At 27.2% G+C, this 20,881-nt stretch overlaps 1 long non-coding RNA gene across 1 annotated transcript; it reads right to left on the bottom strand.

The window, feature by feature from the left end:
• Positions 1–2,177: 2,177 nt before the first annotated feature.
• Positions 2,178–4,216, bottom strand: LOC148193126 (uncharacterized). Its single transcript, XR_015781827.1, has 2 exons — positions 4,087–4,216; positions 2,178–2,319 (listed from the first exon to the last, which is right to left on the bottom strand). It is a non-coding gene; the product is annotated as an uncharacterized LOC148193126 (long non-coding RNA).
• Between the last annotated feature and the right edge of the window lie 16,665 nt (positions 4,217–20,881).

Below are 20,881 nucleotides of genomic sequence, written 5' to 3'. Positions count from 1 at the left end.
ATTATTATATAAATATTTAAAAAATGCACACATCCAGGTGCGACAAGTAATAATAAATATTTTTAAATTAAAACATAAAATAATTAAATAAAACAATTTAAGGAGCAAATATTTATTCAGTCTTTTATACTATGCAAGGTTATAATTATTTATTTAGTCTTTTATACTATATTTTATATTATTAATGTGTTATATGTACATCACATTACTTTTTATTTTCAATTCTTTAAAATTGAAAAAATTATGAATAATGTGTTTTATACAAAATTGAAAAAAATTAATTTTGTCCTTTTAACAAAATTAATGTATTTCGTTTTTAAAAAATATATGTATAAAATTAATATTGCACTTTGGATATAATAAATATAAATTTACTTATATATTAACTTAATTAAATTACAATATGATTAGCTATCAATATAATATTGTATTATAGATATTTAAAAAATGTAAGTACAGATCCGATAAGGTAAGTGTTTTTACTAGTCTATAACTATATACAAAAATATACACCTCTTTACTGTTGTTTTTTAATTTACCTTTCTAATCACTACTTTTTAAATTTAAATAATAATTCATAATATAAAAAAACTATTTTTCAGTCTTATTATTTGAATAACTACTTTTTTAATTCAAATATTTATTCATTATCAAAGAATTATATACTCTTTTATTATTGTAATAACCATTTTTTTCAAATTTAAATAATTACTCATAATGAAAAATTACACAATATTGCTTATATTGCCTTTTATTTTAATAAAAAAAATTATTTTATCTATAATGATATATCAACAATTATATAATATATTTTTTTTAATTTTATCATTTTAATTCTATTTTTTAAAATTAAAATAATGATAACGTGAAATTCAGTAATAATATGCATTTTTTTAATTTTCTTTCTTTCTTTTACTATAACCTATCTTTAAATTAGGATCACAAAATAATCACTCCGCCTAATTTTGATTCAGCTTCAAAGATGAGCTCGTATTAACATCTTAATTTTTTATTTTTTATTTTTTATTTTTTATTTTTGTTTTAGAATAATTATTCAACACATTCCATCGAGTGGATTTTGTATGTCCCACCAATATCTTCTTAGTAGTCCCACCATGTTCACCTTCTAAGGAGTGACTATTCACCAATCTGAAGTTCATTAAAAGGATTTCAAATTTTTAAAATAAGTATGATGCCTTATCCCAATTTAATTCGACTTTTACATTTATAGAATTATAACTCTTTTTCTAACTATTTTATATTAATAACATTTTTGTTTAATAAATAATATCTTACATAACATGATATTGTATTTATAATAAATTTATTAACTTTAAATTTTTATATTTAGAAAATATAGCTTAAATTAATTTTTTTATTTACGTTTTCTTTATAAAGTTATCTGGAGGAAGAAATGATATTCATAAAATATCTGTTCAATAAGAACCATGGTTTGAAGTGATATTTTAAACAAAAGGTTAGTTATTTGTGAATGTACAGACCCGTGATTCATTTTATTTATCTTAGTTAAATCAAAATTATCAAAATTCATAATTGTGATGTGTGAATTGTATAATATATGAAATAATAAAGTAACGTAAATTTTTTTAAAAAGTAGATGAAATTTTAAGTCAACCTAACATGGTTACATCTAAAAATTTAGAAAATAACATTTAAGAAACGATAATAATTTCTTACCAAAATCAACCTAAAAGGATAGGAGCTAGTTGGCATATGTCCTATCTTTTTACCAAAATAATAAAAAGTGAATACAAATTTGATCATTTGAACAAGTTTCTTTTTTCCTAATTATAAAATTTTTTGCATTGAATTTGATACAATGTTGAGCGGTAGCAAGCTAGCACTGAGCTCTAGTTCGTTGTGCAAGACTAAGAGCATTTTGTTCCAAACCACTAATATTGTTGAGGACAGTAAAATGAGAACACTTATGAGCTTAGTGGTAGCAGGTCACGACTAAGTGTCATCTTTCCATACAATACTATAACATTTTGTTCCATGACGCTAATGGTAGGAAGGTGTCGTTGAGTGTGACTTTTTGCAAGAAGAATGACATTGAGCGTTAAGACTGTTTGTAACATCCCAATATCTCACACTGGATAATTCATAATTTATATATTGTAACATTACATTTACGGTAATATCCCGTAATCTCACACTTATAAATTCATAGTTAATATATGTCTACACATGTTTTAAACTCAGATTCCAACTATAAACTCATAAATATAATTCGAATTCTTCTAGCTTATTCTTCTGTCTCTCTCTTCATTGGCATTGGATCAGACGACATTCCTTCATCTGCTCCCGTATAACGAATTATACGATCATCGCACATACCCAAACAAAACAAACACAAACAAGTAGGGTGAGCTAACATGCAACAAATCATTTATAAAACATGTATAATTACCTTGATATAAACATCATATAATAATTATGTTCGACACCCTCATACCACAATTCCTATTAGACACTCGTCTCACAATACCCAATAGACACCACAATACCCAATAGACACTCATTCGGATGATACGTTGATGAGCGGTCACGGGAGGTTATGCACTTGTAATGACTTCTACTTCTTTTTACAAATACACTTTCAAAATACTTCATACCATTCACAAGGTTAATCCCCTCACTATGTCCAAAACCGGCACATAGACCAGGACCTCCTGCTCCTCTCACCACATAATTCATCCCTCTCTACTTGAGACTAGATGATTATTAGAGTATCAGGATAACCTCCAACTACGGGACCCTCAACATCAACATATACACAAATACCATAATATTACTGAATCTCTCCACGAGACTCATGCCATACTCATTTTCCTCAACTCACATTATACCCCTACAAAATCTCCCCATAATACTCATAACATGTTCAGATGCATAAATTCAAATGCAATATAATAAAATACAATCATCGCATAAATCACACAAACTCAATATATTGCATAATAATTTAACAGTACTCAATCTGTTCAATAGGATTTAAGTTAAAAACTTGTCGAGTAGACTTCCAGGAAAGAGAGGTGCGTCACAATGGACAACTTAAGTACCAAATCTTTCCTTAGCCAAAGTGTTCCTCAACTAGTTTTTAACAAATTTCTTATTTACAGATTCAAAACAACAGCATATAATATTAACACCGAAATTTAATATAGATATAAAAAAAATAGAAATTAATCAATATTGAGATCCCTGAGAAGATATGAAATTAATATCTCTAAATCTGTAACTCCGATTTCAAATCTGAATGGTCACAATAATTCACTATTTGTTATAAACTACATATTAAAATTTCAGGTTGATCCAACGGTTAACTAGATAGATATTGAGGTTTTACCGAGGTAACTCAGGTGCAGAATTTTAAGTGGTTTTCGGTTATACTCAAAATGCGGAACTAATTTCCCTAATCACAGACATTTAATTACAAATCTGAACGGTCAAAATGACTTAATATGTCTTATGAATTACATACTAAATTTTGGGCTCAATCTAACGGTAGATGAAATATATATGAAATTTGTACCATGATAGCTTAAGAACAACAATACAGTGTTCATCCGATTGTTTCACACTTTCGAAATTTCTTTCTCTAAACATAGACCTTCAATTACAAATCCGATCGGTCAAATTGTATTAATATGTCCTAAGAATCATATATCAAATTTTGAGGTTGATCTAACGGTTAAATAGGTCAAAATCTATATTTTTACCGAGACAACTTAGTAACAGAACTACAGGGTGACTAATTTACTCAAACTTGCAGTATTTATTTCTCCAAGTACAGACTTCTATTTTCAAATCCGAACGGTCAAAGTTTAGTAATAGGTCTTAGGATTCACATACTAAAATTTTAGCTAAATCCAACGGTGAAAACAATTAATAGAAAATTTTCACAACAGTAACTCGAAAATAAGAAATTATAATAATGAAAACTAAATTTATATAAGTGAATAGATAACTACCATTACCAAAATTTTAACATACTCATGACTCATATTCATTATCATAACATGGATAAAAAAAATCATATACAAGAAGGATTAGCTCCCCTACCTCTATTCCAGACTTAATCTCCTGCTCCGAATTTGTTTCCCTGAAACCCTTCAGAACCTCTACTCTTCTTGCAACTAAAAATTTCTCCCTAACTCTTTCTTCTCTATTTCTCAAGCTCTCACTTGATTCCTCTTTTCTTGGTGCAAAATACTCTTCCCTCCCATGGCTATTTATAGTAAAAAAAATTTACTATTCATTAATATTTTAATATTATTTATTATTTTAATATTATTTAAAAATAATATTTCAATCATTTTCTCACCAAATCTGATCCTAATTTCTACCTACTACTTTCTTCCATGCTAAGGAATCTTAATGCTGAAAATTTATTTTTACTATTTACTTTTTACTATTTACTATTTACTTTTTACTATTCCATTTAAAAAAATTTTACTAAATAAGTTACCAAAAATTTGAACCTCTCCTTCTAAAATTACTATAATTTTATATCCAAAATTTACAATTTTCTATCCATTAAAATTATTATTACTAATAAAATACTAAAATTTACTACTATAAATATATATATATATATATATATATATATATATATTTTTTTTTTTTTTATGGGTCTTACATTGTTGTTGAGTGTCACCTTCTATGAATAACCTAGTATTGGGCGCTGCTTCTGAGCACCAATATACATTTTTGAAATTCTTATTCAATGATTGTTTTATATATAATTTGCAATGTATTTTACGTATGTCTGTGAGTTTATGGTGGGTATTCATGTATGATATTATGATAGTAATGAGTTTGTTATTGGTTATGAGCATGATATGTGTTTGACATAATTCCATGAATCTCTTAGAGAGATTTTATGGTGGTATTTTATTAGTGTACGCATTGATGTGGGAGTCCAGACGTTGGACGTTATCATATCGCTCTAATAACCATTCAAATTGGGATAAAGTAGAATGAGATATGTGGTGAGATGTGCAGTTAAAATGATCAAAGATGTTAATGGACAACCCCCTGTTATTTCACATAAATTCTTTATCCGAATAATTAAGTCTAGAATGAGTCACTATATGTGATAGGTTGTTTTATGAATGAGTGATGTATGACGATTATTTTTATGTTTGTTTATGAAAACTTTTTTAAGCATTAACTTACTATTTCTTTTGTGTTGTTTTGTTTATATTGTTTTCTTTCTTTTACAATGATTACCTTTACTAGTGTCAGCAAATGATGAAACAAAAATGGATCTCAATCAAGAAGAATATGTATTATTATTATCTCGTTGTTATAATGTTTTTCTTTCTTTCTTAAAATTTTAAAAAAGATTCATATGTATCTCATGTTACTTGTAATAACTATAATAACAATTTTTAGATTATGAATTTTCTATTTAAGATATTATTAATAAATATCTTATTTTTTTAGTTTTATGTTATAAATTGAAATGAAATGTTACACCATATATATTTTTATGTGATCATACATGTTAAATATCTAATATTGTCTGTGACATTTTACTTCTACATTTCGCTTATAGTTGACCATGAAATTCTTTCTAATAAACACATTTTTTTTAAAAGTATACCAATTGAGTTTAAAAACAAATAAGCATACCAATTCATCCCAAAGTTTCAATCAATCTCAAATAAAGTTAAGAAAAATGACTTTTATGTCGAACACAGATGGTTCAATATATTCCAAATTTAGATGGTCAGCATGTTCATTTTATATTAGATTATTGGAGGGTGTCATATTTTTATACTATTTAAAAGTATTTAATGATTGATAAAATTTCGCTGAAAACGTGAATGACCACTTCATTTTATTTTTCTGCCCACAACTTCAAATCTAAAACTGTATTTAAGAAGACGGAGTTGAATGACGGTAGAATCAACTATTTGTTTTTAAAAGATCTAAGTTGTATGGGTGAAACTCTATCGTTTTGTTTAATTTTATACTCCAACTTTAATTTGTTCTATGCTGACAAAGGGTTGTAATTAGGTATTTATAATTAAGAGTTTATCACTCTTGATCTTCTTTTTCTTTTCTTGATTTTTTATTAATACACATTTTCATTAGGATGATTTTATAATTTTAATAAGATATTATTTTTATAACTTAGATATTGATCTAAATTAAGGTATAAATTAATATTTATTATGAGACTTCTTATCCTTAATTATAGTATTAAGATATTATTATTTTTATATATTTATCAAACATGTATTGGTTAGTAGTATCGATAAATAATCTATTAACAATCAATTTTCAGGTTTTAGTGTAAGTGTAAAATTTAATAATTTAAACATATCGATACGATGATAGTATATCAAGCATACTCCTTCAAATTCAAGCTTAAACGTTAACTCTAAAAGATTAAACATATTATTTTAGTGATGGTTTATTGTATCATAATAAAAAAAACAATATTGAAATTAAAATAGAAATTCTTCATGGCTGTGTGTGTTCATGTGTATGTGTTTATTATCATCAAGTCAATTTTGAATAAGTGAGTTTAATTAATATCATATCATCCAAGTACTTTTTTAATAGGTGAGTTTAGTTTTAAAACATTCAAGTCTATTTTTTAACAAGTGAGATTAGTTAATATTGTATCATCTAAGAAATTTGTAAAAGGATGAATTTAGTTAACATCATATCATCCAGATTAATTTTTGGATAGTGGGCTTAGTTAAGACACTATCATTTTATACAACATTATTTATAGGTGAATTTACTTTGCAAGAACCAAACTGAAGCCTAAAACCTAAATTTATCATGTTAATAATGAAAAGTAAAAGTGAAAGTATACCTAAATCATGATGATAAAAGAACAAAGTGATTTAACATCTAAGATCAGCATGTAATCTTTTGAGATAATCATTAAGTTATCCTTATATATTATGATAATAGAATGCCTGAATAGAAAATAACATAATGCGATAGAAAAGAACATAATATCATTTGATATTTCTATTTACTCGTTACATAATAGAATTGGTCTTTTATGACTAAGAAAAAGTCTCTAAATTTCAATAAAATAATACAAAATATTATCAATAGAATAATCCTAAAATAATTACAAATACAGTAATGGTGAAATAAATATTATAATATAAAATACTAAAATATTATAGCTTTTCAATATCATATATATAAGATGAAATAATAAAATCTTTTCAAATATAAAAATATAGATATAATACAATTCATCCTTATCTTAAAGGAAAATGATAAGAGAAGTCTGTCCGGTATAAAAAAGGATAAAAAGGTTTAATAATTAATTGTAAGTCATAAAGATAAAATATAAGAAGCTAGAAATTAATGTTTTAAAACATCACAACCTATTTATATAAATAGTTAAATTGTTTAATACAAATAAAGTAATAATAATTATAAAGTGGTGATATAAAATTACATAAATCGTCCTTCTAGAATTAGGTAATTGTGTAAATTTGAAACCTCGAAGAAGCATCATCCATCACGAAAAACATAACAGTTTTAGGAAAGGACACGAAAGAAAATACCAGAAAAAGAAAAAATATGGTAGAAAATGATTCATTTTATTTTTGGAAAGAATGCAGAAAATAATTGTTGAATGAATTAAAAAGTATTATTGAGTGATGAGAAAAGTGTTATTATAAAAAAAGAAAGAAAGGAAAAGTGTATATAGTCGTGGCAGTCGAGTGGAGTGGCCAAGTGTATGCGATGTGGGGGCCAGGCATGAAAGGAAGATGCTAGAATGGACGGAAAAAGAGTGAGGTGACGTGACTCTTGAGTGGAATCAGGAACGTACTAACATAACATGTTTTCTGGAGTGGTCTGGTCCACGCTCCGATTGAGTTGGCGTGTGAGCACGCTCCAAAATTGTTGGTCGGAGAAGCATGGTCTGACAAGTGTCCTACGGACACGTGGTTCAAAGTTAATAGGAGGGAGAGTGGGACTGAGCGAAAGGAACATGGAAGGTGACAGCTTTGGAAATTTGGCAGGTGGGGCCCTCCATTTTCCGTCACCTTTAAACTGTTTCTTGTATTCTTTCGTGCTTCACTTTCCGAGAAACATCCTTTCCTTCACCCTTCCATGTAGGACCACTTTTACTCTTTCTCCACACACTCCATACTAATTACTATAATACTTATTTTTTTTTAAATACAATATTATTATAAAAAAATTAATTTAATTTATAATTAAAATAATTAACTATGTACTTAACTTTTAGTAATTCTCACATTAGTGTTAATAAATACTTCAAGTTATGTAAGAGAGATGGAGGCAAAAGTGTTTTTTTTTTCCATAAAAATCTAATGAGGATATAGCTTATTATCTTATGAGTTTTACAACTTGCTAAGTACAACTTCTCAGTACGTGGGACTTTTCCATGCATTTAATTCCCTTCTCTTTAAATAGTGCGATTATATCTATTTTCTCTAACATAAAAAGATATTATAAAAATGGAAAATATACTTTTTTTACCTAATATGAATGCATACTATTTATAGCAATTGCACTAGTACACTAAACTTTTTCTTTACCTTAGTTTTTGTCTGGAGTTAATATAGATTATTTTCATATTGTTAATAATTATAATTGTTACTATTATAATACGTTTAAATTAATAAATTTATTTATTATTCAATATGATATGTAAATGTCATTGAAGACATTTGATGTGGGCGCATTGTAGATGTAATATATATTTTTTCTATAATAGCATTCAATTATTGTTGCAAGTCTTCACCCAAAAAGAGTATTATTTGTAAGATATGACAGCTTAATAGACATATATATTATTAGTGAAAAAAGCTTTTGTGCTATGAAAAATAATTATTATTGTATAATTTAGAGCAGATATTATGAAAACAAATAATGAATGAATGATCGTTTATAATTGAATTAAAATAATTTTACAATGCTTGTATGTACTAAGAAAGGAAGCCGTTGTCATGTCGATTTCTGTGTTTTTTCTATTCTCTGGATTTGGACTTGCGGCTTATGTAGTTAGGCAGCTTTTTTAACATCGAAACTAACGTGAGGGGTTGAAAAAAATAATAATGAGATGGTTTACTAAACATTTTAAAGGTAAAGAAAGGTAAACAAATATATGAAATTTATATTAAATGGTGATGTATTCCTTCATTGTCCTAGATTGTAAATATAAAGTATAGATTACACACAAAGTAAAATTAATTAATTTTATAATAATATATTGACGTATCATTTAATTAGATCGAATATAAAAACAAATATCGTATATAAAAAATCTTTACATAGTACTGTATAGTTGTCTGGCCAGTTAGGGACAGACGGCCTAAAACCAATATATTATGATAATCGTTTCGTTAGACTTTAAAAATCCTTACAAATCTTAAGTATTATCCTTAATTAAGTTTATAGGCAAAGTGTGTTTATCAAGTATTGAGTAATGATTATAATTATGTTAATCACAAGTTCATCTCGAAACTTATAAGAGTGAGTCTGAAGTAATGACATTTATTGTTAATTTAAAATTTTACTATGACCACCAATTGATCGTATAACTGATTTGAGCGTCAGGGTGTCTTTGATAGGTATCGCGCACGATTTGGAGTTAGGAAAGGACTTAGGAAGACTCTGTAATAAAGACAAAAGGTGATGTTGGAAGACTTGGAGAAAAAGTGTTAATGAGTATTTTTATTGTGATCTTCAATCCTACACCTGAAATAGTAACTATTCAATATCTAGCTTTTAAACAAGTATTATTATATACCAAAATATTTCGAAATACATTTAAAAATTATTACTATGTCAAGAAGAAAATCCAAGTAGTTATTTTTATGATGTTTAAGTGTTATGAAAGGTGTTTGTTTAGATAAATCAACATTAGTTTTAGTGTGTGTTTTAGTATATTGATTAGTCTTAATCTAAGCATGCTCTTAATCAAATTCAAAAGATAAATGTAAAACTTAAAAATTATAATCAATTAAGTCACTTACATAACGATTAATCCAGTAAGTTTTAAAAAATGAGACTAAAGCATACTAATCGATTAAGTCACTAATATAATCGATTAATCTTAATAATTACTTAATGTATGGTAGGATATCTGAGTCGATCGACTGGCAACCCAGACGACCACCAAGGATAAACAAGTCACATAATAACGAGTTGTCATATGATCATTCCCGAACGATCGTCAACCTGCTAGACAGAGCGATCGTCGTATCATATGCTCGTCATTGTCGCTTCTGACATCAATCATCCAGCGATTGTCTTTTAGCGATCCTCTGCTGATTAAACCAAACAGTCAACATTAGCTCACAGGGTCACGTCAACCCAGTCAAAGGTAAGAGTCAACAGACGTTCGGTCATTTTTAGTCAAACTGGATCAATTAATCCTGATAAACTAAAGAATAAGTGGTTAGAAATATCTGGCCATGATGTCGCAAATCACGAAACCAACTAACCCAATATCAAGCATGACCAAAGCGGTTGTGTTTTCCAAGCAGTTGAGTTCTCCAACCAACCGAATTTTTAGGTAAACGGTTTATCTTACTGTTAGGTTAAATATGAAAAACCAGAAGGAAAAAAGGTACGTTTTTCTGAATATAGAGAGAGAAAGGAGAAAATATTATTTCTTCCATTATTGAACTAAAAAAGTTCTATCATTCCCTTTTTCTGACTTGAGCGTCAGAGTGCTTTCGCAGGTACCCACTCCATTCTCCCTGAAGAGTCCTGTGCAGGAAGAAGACGTAAGAATAACTACATTGCTGGAAGGAGAGGACGTCATTCATCAGATTCGCATCTCGGCCTCAACTATTATACCGAAACACTTAGCTCTTCTTTAAATCTGGCATGTTCTTTCATTTCATTTCAACACTTTGAAATATCAACAAAACGTGTGAGAGAGAGTTTTGAGTATTCGATCCTTGTAAAAAGCATTTTTATTTAAAAAGATTAAAAGATTGAGGAAGTTTTCTCTTTATTGTAGTTTTAATTGTAATATCTTCATATATGTGATATTTTTATTGCATCTTTGTTATGTAATTATATTATTTGTGTTGTAATTAACCTTTGAATAGAAGGTTCTGGTGATTGTGTGAAACATCATCTATTCTTTATAAGGTTGTGGTGGTTATGTTAAGCATTACTTAATCTTTTTTGTTTTTGAAGGGTTTCTTCAATATTTTGCTTAGATATTGGTTTCAGGATTATATAGCTACACTGGTTAATATGAAACTTTTTATCTTTAGTAAAATTTCTAGTTAAAGTTGTTAGCAAATTAGAGGTATATTAATTAAAATTGAACTATTATAAACATCTTTGTGTTTTTTATCTTTCTTTATAATTATTTTTAATCTTAATAATATATCTCATACTAATATTGTTAATTAATTAAAAAAATTAAAATTGTTTTAAAACATAAAAGAAAAATCAGTTTTTGAAAATGAACCAATTCACCCATATCTTTATTTAAATATTAGTTGTAACTATTTTAATAAACAAAAACATATATTTATCCTATAAGAGAAAATCTAAAATTCATGTTTAATCCTGTACATAGTGCATTTATAATAGGTCTTCACATGGTGACAAATAAAAAATGGCAAGTTATTTGAATTTAATATATTACCTATAAATTTATATGAATAAAAGAATATTCATGAAGAATATTTATTGACGCTTTATAGAAGATATGTATTAAGCTTAATATTTGTATCATTTAAACATCTAATAAGTTCTATGAATCCAAGATTTAAGGGATGCTAATCTTCAGTTTCTCATATTTAAGATTTTATAAAAACCCTCAGTGAAAACATTAAATGATTCTATACAATTTTCACTATTTAATACAGAAATTTAATCAATGATTCAATTATCATTTTAAATCTGTGACATAAAATTTCATATATTTCATATATATCATTTAATTCTTAATTATTTTATTATTAAATAATATGTTAAAAAATTAACAATTTTCACCGTTCGTCATACTATAATAAATAATATTCAAGAATTATAAGTTGTTCAAATACAACAATTTATTCAAAAATATAAGCAATTTTTTAATGTAAAAACCTATTAAAACATGTTATTTAAAGTTTAGAAACAATGTTTTTTCTAAGTTATTAGTTGTGTTTATCGAGCAAATTTAAGGTAATTAAACACGTATGAATTTGTTGAGTCACTAATCTTGCTAGCTCAACAAATAACACTCTTAAGTTTTCATTAAAATGAGTTTTTCTCATATCAACCAATTATCTCGAATTTTTAAACAAACTGTATTTGCTAAAAAGGTAAAATGGTCCTCCGACATCTATTATGCAATTTTTTTTTTCAAAACTTATAATTTTAATGAGTTTCCAATGATTAATTTCATTCATACTATTTCAATCACAAAAACCTTATAAAACATCATTACAAGCAAAACATCAATTTCTTAAAATAACCTATAACATCAAGGTTTAATTAATATAGTATAATGTCATATAATATAATACTTCATTCATCCAATTCTAACACTCCTAATAAATCGCAATTTCCCCAGACAACATTAACCATTTTCTTTCCACGTACATGTTAAATCAATTTAAAACCTCATCAAAATCTTTTAATCCTAACCACGTATTCTAGATCTAATATATCTCATTTTTATAATTAAATTCAATTATATCAAAATCCATATTTAAATTAATCTATAGTTAAAACAACATAATTAATTATTTCACATTTTAAACCAATTCAACCAAGTTCTACTTCATAGAATTAACTTAACATTTATCTCTAAGTTACTGCATAATGCAAACACATCATTTTACTCATATAAAATTTCTTCTAACTACAAAAAACACCTCCAGTAAATAAAGAATTACAAGTTTTAGAGATCTTAACTACGTAACTAAATATAATTAAATTTTAATATAAGAATTAACAAATAAGAGATTCAATTTTTTTCATCAGACTAAACCAAGATAAAGTATAGCAAGAAATAGAGTCAAATCTTAAAAAAATAAAAAGATAGTAACAAGATTTTGAATTTAAGAAAAATACTTGAGGAGAATAAACCTAAAGTAAAATTAGTAAGTTTTATATTTTATAGTATTATATCTTAAGTTATTGAAAAGGAGCCTTTACAATAAGGTCATATTAAACTCCCATAAATTATATTTAAAATTTAGACTGCATGTCTTTTTTATTAAGGATTTTTGTTCGATATTATTTAATGTACTTAAGTGAACCAAATCAACATGGTGTGAATAGGCTATCAAACTATTGTTTTTAAATCTAGAGTGTGCTAATGTTTGATTTCACAATTAAAACAAAATTAATATGTAAATGTTGTGGATTAGTTTTACAAGTATATTCAATTTACTAAATTCCCTTTTAATGTGTATTTTATTTAGAAATTTATGCATTTCTTTTCAATAATCATATATTTGTTCTTTTATATTTCTCTTGTATATAAAAATGAGATGAGATGTGAGGAGTAGAGAAAAAACGAAGAAGATGAAGATAAATTAAAGTGAACAATTGAAAATGTAAACTGTAAAAATGTAAATTGGAAAAATGTAAATTGGAAAAAACTAAATCACTAAGGACAAAACTAAATCACCAAGGACAAAAGAGACACTGGCAAAGAAAAATTATGAGAGTGTTGATCCAAATTGCTACATTTATTATTGGATTTGTCGGTTTTTTTTTTTTGTTTTTGTGACATCACAAAATGTTTAAATTGTATTCACAATTTTGTCATCTCAATTTTTCATTAGAATGGCCTAATTATATTTCCCCCTTATAGTTAAACCAAATTCAAATAAAGGAAAATTTATATAAATTGCCTAATTATATTGCATGTGGATACTTTTCGTTTTTACTTACATCATATAATTGCCTTTTATCCACTTACCTCAATCATCAACTTTAATGTCTTAATTTTGAAGCCCTTAAAAAACTAAATTTTATCTTTTAAAAATAAGAAAAATATTATTTAAATTCATTCTTGCCATTTGATATTTATATTAATTTGATATTTTTATCAAGTGAAATAACGTATTATTTATTGAGTTTAAAGATAATTAATTAAATAACTTTGCTCCTCTTGAAAAGTTAAAAACAATTAAAATAGTTATGGAGTGAGTGAATTAATTTTTAATCCTAAAGAATAATATTTAGGTGTATACTAATTTTTAAAACAAAATATATGTCTACTAAAATAATTTACACACTTTTTACTAATAATGAAATTTTAGTAGAGTGTTTGTGCGTGTTTGTGCGTGCTTGTGTGTGCTTGTGTGTGTGAGTGAAGTGAGCCTTATATAAGTTTAAATTGAAATAATATTGACATGTGATATTAGTCGTTGGTATTTTTAACAATGTTAAAAGGTAAACACTTTAATTTTTTTTGTTAAAATATCACAGCAAGAATTTTGTAATTAATGAAAAACATTTATTAACAAAAGTAAATCCATTAAGAAAACCAAAATTATCAGCATATTTTATCATGGAATTTTATAATTTGAATTATGGACAAAAATATTTATCGGTAATTAATTTGTTGGTAAATATTACTAACAACTCTTTCCACCAGGAATGTATTCAAGGGTAAATTCCACTAATAAATTTGATTGGTAATTTATAATTTTTTATTAACGACAAATTTCTTTCATCAATAAATATGTCAAGATGAGTGACAAATTTTCTCGCTAAGTCTAATGAATATTTTTATAAGTGGGAGAAGGGTGAAAAAAAAAGAGAAAAAGAAGAAAAAGATGATGTGGAAGAGAAAGAGGAGAATGAGAAGCCATAACTGATGGCAAAAATGGAGGGGGCGAAGATGGTGGTGGCAGGAGTTAGAGGAGGAAGAGAAAAAAAAAGAGGGAGAGAAAGAGGATAAGGAATGGGAGAAAAAAAAAGCCAACAACAATGAACACGATGGTGACGATGGAGGGGGAGAAGGCCAAGGAGGAGAGGAGGAGAGGAGGAGAGGAGGAGAGAAAGAAGAAAAAACAAATCAAAAGATAAGAAGAGGAGAAGGAAGATGGATATTAATGACAAATATTTATTGACAAATTTATAGTCATTAGTAATATTGATTACTATATTAGTAACAAAATTTTAGTCATTAATAATCTATCAGAAATCTTGAACTACCAATGAATTTTTGTTATTGTCAGACTTCATTAAAAACGCACCCAAAACCCCTCTGAACGGACGCCAGATGTCAAGCGATGAGGATCCGAAAATCAGATAGTGGAATGCAGGTGTCAGCAGATGAGCGGGCGTTCGTTTTAAGCAAAACTGAGTTTTTGAAAGTTTACGTCACACTCTCTCTGCATGCACCTTCTTCTCCAAACTCTGAAATTTCATTTCTCCTTCTCTTTAAAAAGCTCTCCCTTCTCTCTACCAAAACTCACCATTTCCCTACTCCGATCTCCATTCAGGCACCGTAGAAGCACTTCCGGCGTCCCAAGCTTCAGTTTGAACCGAACAGTTTCGAGTTATGAACGGGTAAGTTCTTCTTGTCCTTAGTCGTTCGTTCTCTGGTACATGCAAACCAAGTCCTGGTTGCATGCTGTCATTTTGTCTGAGACAGTGTTGGTTTTCTGTTGTTTGGTTTAGCTTGAAGAATTTTTGAACGTGAGGGTAGAAGAAGTTGTAGTCAGGCGAACCAAATTCTATCTTTAGGACGTTCGTTCACGCTCAGAGGTAAGGGAAGCTTATTTAATTTAATTTGTATGTTTACTGTGCTGCATGAACGTTCGTTGTGTTGTTAAATTAAAGTGAAGCATGATTGGTGAGATATTTGACTATGTGAAATATGATGTTTATTATGTTTTGATGTATGAGTAAATATGAAATGTGCTATGATATGAATGTATGAAATTATGAAGTTATATGTTGAGAAATGAGTTTGAATATAAATGAATTCTGGATATAAAATTTTCCTATGATAATGTACGTTCGTCATTGAACGGTCATTGACCGTTCGATAATACTAGTAACATTGGTTAACATCGGATTCTTTCATTTGAAAAGAATCCTAGTTGAGGACGAGCGTCTTCGTGTGGTAATACTATGCTTGAGCGTTCGGCCAAGCGTAGTTGCATCTGAGTATTCGGTGATAAACTTAAATTTTGTAAATATATGTATTTGTATATTGTAGTTATTCTTAAACACTATTCCAATAATATCTTATTATATTTATTAAGCTGTCTAGTATAAGCTTAGTAGTGCTCGGTCTCACACCAAGCGCTCGTAATGAGTATTGCTCGGTCTTATACCAAGCGCTCGTACTCGTTTATGGTATGATCTATCTTGATGAAAATAGCGTTCGTCCAACTTCAATAGAATTTCCCTCTACCGTGTTCGGTCATTGACTGACATTAGGTTTCTTTATGTGAATTCTTCTAAGTATGGTTCTTTAAACGTCTTGACGTGTCTACATTCATTGGTTCCGGCCTAGAGCCTTAGTACTTGGCATGTTCTTTGAGGTGTTTGGTTTATGCTCACGAGAGTCAGTTCATTTAACTGATTCATGTTGTAAGTAACGTTCGTTCTTGTGACATATAGTTGTACTCGGTTTCTTTCTCAACCTGACAGTAACTCTCTCGGTCTTATTCTATTCTGGAACGGAAGACTTCTCTGTCTCGTTCCAAGTGTTCGTCCTCGTTCTGAGTGAGGATTGAACGTTCGGTGTTTGATGTCCTTAATAATCCTTGAACAAAGATGGAATTTAAATGAAAGATGAATTTGAAAAGATTGATAATGAAAGATGAAGAAAATATGAGATGGATGAAATGTTGTGGATTATGAACGAGCGTTCTAGGGAGGAACGACTCATGGATGATTATTGAATTTGTAGAGTATGACTGTGGGCATGCTAAGCTGGCGGTTCATCCTGATGTTCCGTGAGTACTTGTCCTCACGTAGAGGAGGGTAGGTCATGTGTGGGAACGACAGGAGGTCCTAGTCCTTATGGTTACTTTGGACAGATAGGACTAACCTCGGGTGGCAGCTGTTGAGAGTATACCAGTTACTACATCACCCGGGTGCACGAACGTTGTAGCTACACAGATTTCATACAGTCCGGACAGTCAGTCTAGTATTAGGCTTTGTATGAAACGTATGACGAAATATATCTTGTGTGTTGATGGTATGAGTTGTATGATTATATCTGAATTAAATTACATAAGCTTACCCTGTGTTTCCTGTCCTGTCTTATTTTGTACGTCCGTCTTTGTCATTGCAATGATCATCCGTGTGGATGTGAGCAGAAGGAGACGAGCTGCTGGAAGAGGCGCTAGAGGAAGATAATCTAGTTGAGGTTGAAGTGAAGACCGAACCATAGTAAGTTCGGTCCGTAGTTTAGTTTGAATGGAAGGTGGTCGTTCGATCACTTTCCCCTTTTGATTTATTTTGATCGGTATAGGCTTTTGTAAACCGTTCGATCAGACCTTTTTAACCTGTACAGTTTAAAGTTTGTAACTTTTTCTGTAAGGTCGTTCGGCCATGAGCGTACGCTCTACTTTAGTTTAAGACTGATATGAGTTATTATTAAATGTGATTATTCTATTATATAGTTTATAATGTATTTTTGGGATGTTACTGTTATTATAAATACATTATATCGGTTGATAATTAACGATTTTTTTAATGTATTTTGTTCAGGTTAGAGAATTTAATTCAATATAAATATCACACTAAATTATCTTTTATTTATTTCTAATTAAAAATAGTATTTAGTTAGTTTAGCTATTTCTTCCATACACATGTTTTTTATTGAAAAAGTATTATATTTATACTTAATATTTGGATTGAAAATTTTCTAATTGAATTTTTTTAGAACTTTTAAAATTTTGAAATTGAGATTACATATTATTTATATTCAATTCATATTGTTTACCATTAAAATAATATTTTCTTAAATTAATTCACATTACGTGTTCATAAATATTTATGAGACGTGGGACACTTAATTTTCAAGTTATAATAGCACAAATAAGGTCTTTTTTTTTTTACTTTACGGTTAACAATAAATATAATTTGTTTTAAGTATTTATTTCAATAAGCTAATTGTTAGAGTAGATCGAAACAACGTGAGAGATTAAAATAAAATTATCTACTTAAAAAGTAATATTTCTCAACTCATTTTATGTATTTTAATTTTAGATAATTCAATACTATAAAATATTAGTCATTATATTAACTAAGTTATATATTATATTATAAAATTAAAAAAAATTGATATTTAAAAATATCTCTATTGTAAATAAAAAAATTATAATTATTTTATGAATTAAAATCTAAATTGGTTTTTAATATTAGTTATTAAGATTTTAACTACTCAATTCTAAATTAGTCTAAATGGTCTATAATTTTAAGAATTTAATCTATTAAGATTTGAACATATCTTTCATACTTAATTGATATGTTTGTTTTAAAAAAAAAATTCCTCTTCTTTTTGTTAATACAATATATTGCGAATTTAATTTTAATAGAAACAAAATATTAATTAGAGAAACTAGTTTTATATGGAAAGACACAATATTAACACACTCATGAACATGGTCAATGAAAACTTATATAGTGTCTCCATGACCATGATTCATTAATTACGACTCATATATAATACATATCATCTTAAGTGTGAAGGATGTGTTGCATGTTTTTATATATGGTCTTCCTTAATGGTTATACAATAACACTTTATAAAGCATATGGTAGATGGACATGGAGGTTTATTCAAACTATTGAGAGGTGGATCAACTTAAACACTTTGAGATTTACACAATCAATATTTGAGGATTGAAAATTCTGAAAGTTATCTATATGTAGATAAGTATGAGAATTGTATTTGAAAATAAAAATCATAAAACATAATGGGTGATGTTATGCTATTCATTCATCTAATTATGACATCTTATATGAAGCTGTGAAATGTAGACAAAAGAACATATATTGTTCAACTTAAAATCCTTCTTTATCTAATATTTTTTCATTTTGTTGAAGATTTCATATTAATTAAATATAAGACTAATTTTCAGTAAACTTTACGTTACAAATCAATTTTATAAGATTGAATACACCTAATAAAATCAACTTTTTAACATAGTATCATAGCTATATTAGAGTTTATTTTAACTAAATTTGTTATTTATTTGATTTATTATTCTTATATATCGATTTACAATATAGATTATAGTTTCTCCTTATTTGAAGAAAATAAGATTTTCAATAAAATCATTCTTATATAATAGGAAAAGTCATTAATATTAAAATAAGGTTTTCACTGAATTCTTATAATGATCATTCAATTTACTTCTCCATCTAATGGTTTTAAATTGAATTATTCGATCTGTCTCATTTAATTATTTAATCATGAATATTAACATGAAATTCCTCTTCATTGACTTTAAACATAAAATCTTAGAGTCCACATATGACAATACTTCCACTTATTTTAAATTTTAAAAAAATGTTGAGAGCTTGATGGGCTCGATCCATCCATTGCAAGTCCATTTTCTTGAGGGTCAACGATTTGGATACCCTAACCCTAAAAATAATATATTAAATAATCTAATAATCCCACATGTCAATTTTGATTTTGTACTTATATTACTACCATTGTAACATTTATCAATACTATTGTCCTTTTTTCACTGCAATTTGAAACCAATGACACCTTATAGCACACCTCCCCCGTGTTTCACGCCAATAAATTAATACATATAATATACATTATTTAAATTTAAATTAAAAAATTAAGGATGATAGAATATGAAAACTGGACTTTTGGAAGTTAATAAATTAGTTTAAATTAAAAAAATAAAATAAACCAATAATCATTCCTACATTTTTATCGCTTTTATTTATTCATTTCATTAGCAGAATGAAGGAGGCTTGGCAACCATTTTTCCTTTTTTGTATACTTGGCAAAGTTGCCTTTTAACTCCAACAATTCAATGAATTTTAGGTTCTTTTAAGTCTTAAGGTTGCCAATATCAAAGTGTTATGTTTGTACAAATATTTTAAAACCGATTTACATTAATTGCTTTCTAATTAAGTTTGTCATTTTTGTAGAGTGATGTTATGGATATAGATGGATTCAAATTTTAAAAAGTAATTCAAAGGTTCAAATCAAATGAATCTAAATAATCATAAGTTTCTTTAGATTGAATAAATTTAATTTACTTATATAAACATATATAAAACTCTGTTTTTTATATAGAATAACAATGTAAAGTGATTATCTAACTAGATTATAATATTACGGAATAAGTTGAGCATTTAAATATGAGTAAGCTCATCTGAAGCAATTTATAAAGTATGATGAAGGTAATGAATGATCTATTCCATAATTACTTTTAATACTTTATTGTTATTTAAAACTATCTACATTTTAAATATACAATTATATATTTTTGTTTATTACTTCATTAATATCATATGCAGTACACATTTAAATCTTACTTTATATTCTACCTTAATGCCAATAAGAAAAGCCTCTATTTTAATATTCTTTAATTTAATATATTTTTTATTTACTTGTAGTAATGTAAATAATTTATCTTTAGTTTTTTATTTATTTAGTTGTTATATTTGTACTAATTATTATTATGAGATACTCAAATATAAAATTAAAAGATTATTAATTACTTTATTAGTTATTTTATCTATTTCTTTTTAAATTTTGTGCAAGTTGATCCATAGACTCGTAGTTATTATATGGAACAAATAAAATATAACATATATAGTTAGTAAGTTAGTTGGTTAGTTAGTTAGATAGATATATAAATATATAATTTTTTTTATTAAATTAACACACAGACACATTAACTAAATGATAACAAAAATATAA

Source organism: Vigna umbellata, chromosome 9, assembly GCF_029865625.1.
Source record: "Vigna umbellata cultivar VRB3 chromosome 9, Vumbellata_1.0, whole genome shotgun sequence".
In the NCBI taxonomy this organism is placed as follows: domain Eukaryota; kingdom Viridiplantae; phylum Streptophyta; class Magnoliopsida; order Fabales; family Fabaceae; genus Vigna; species Vigna umbellata.
The sequence above is the reverse complement of the archived record's forward strand: the minus strand, read 5'-3'. Positions and strand labels throughout refer to the sequence as shown.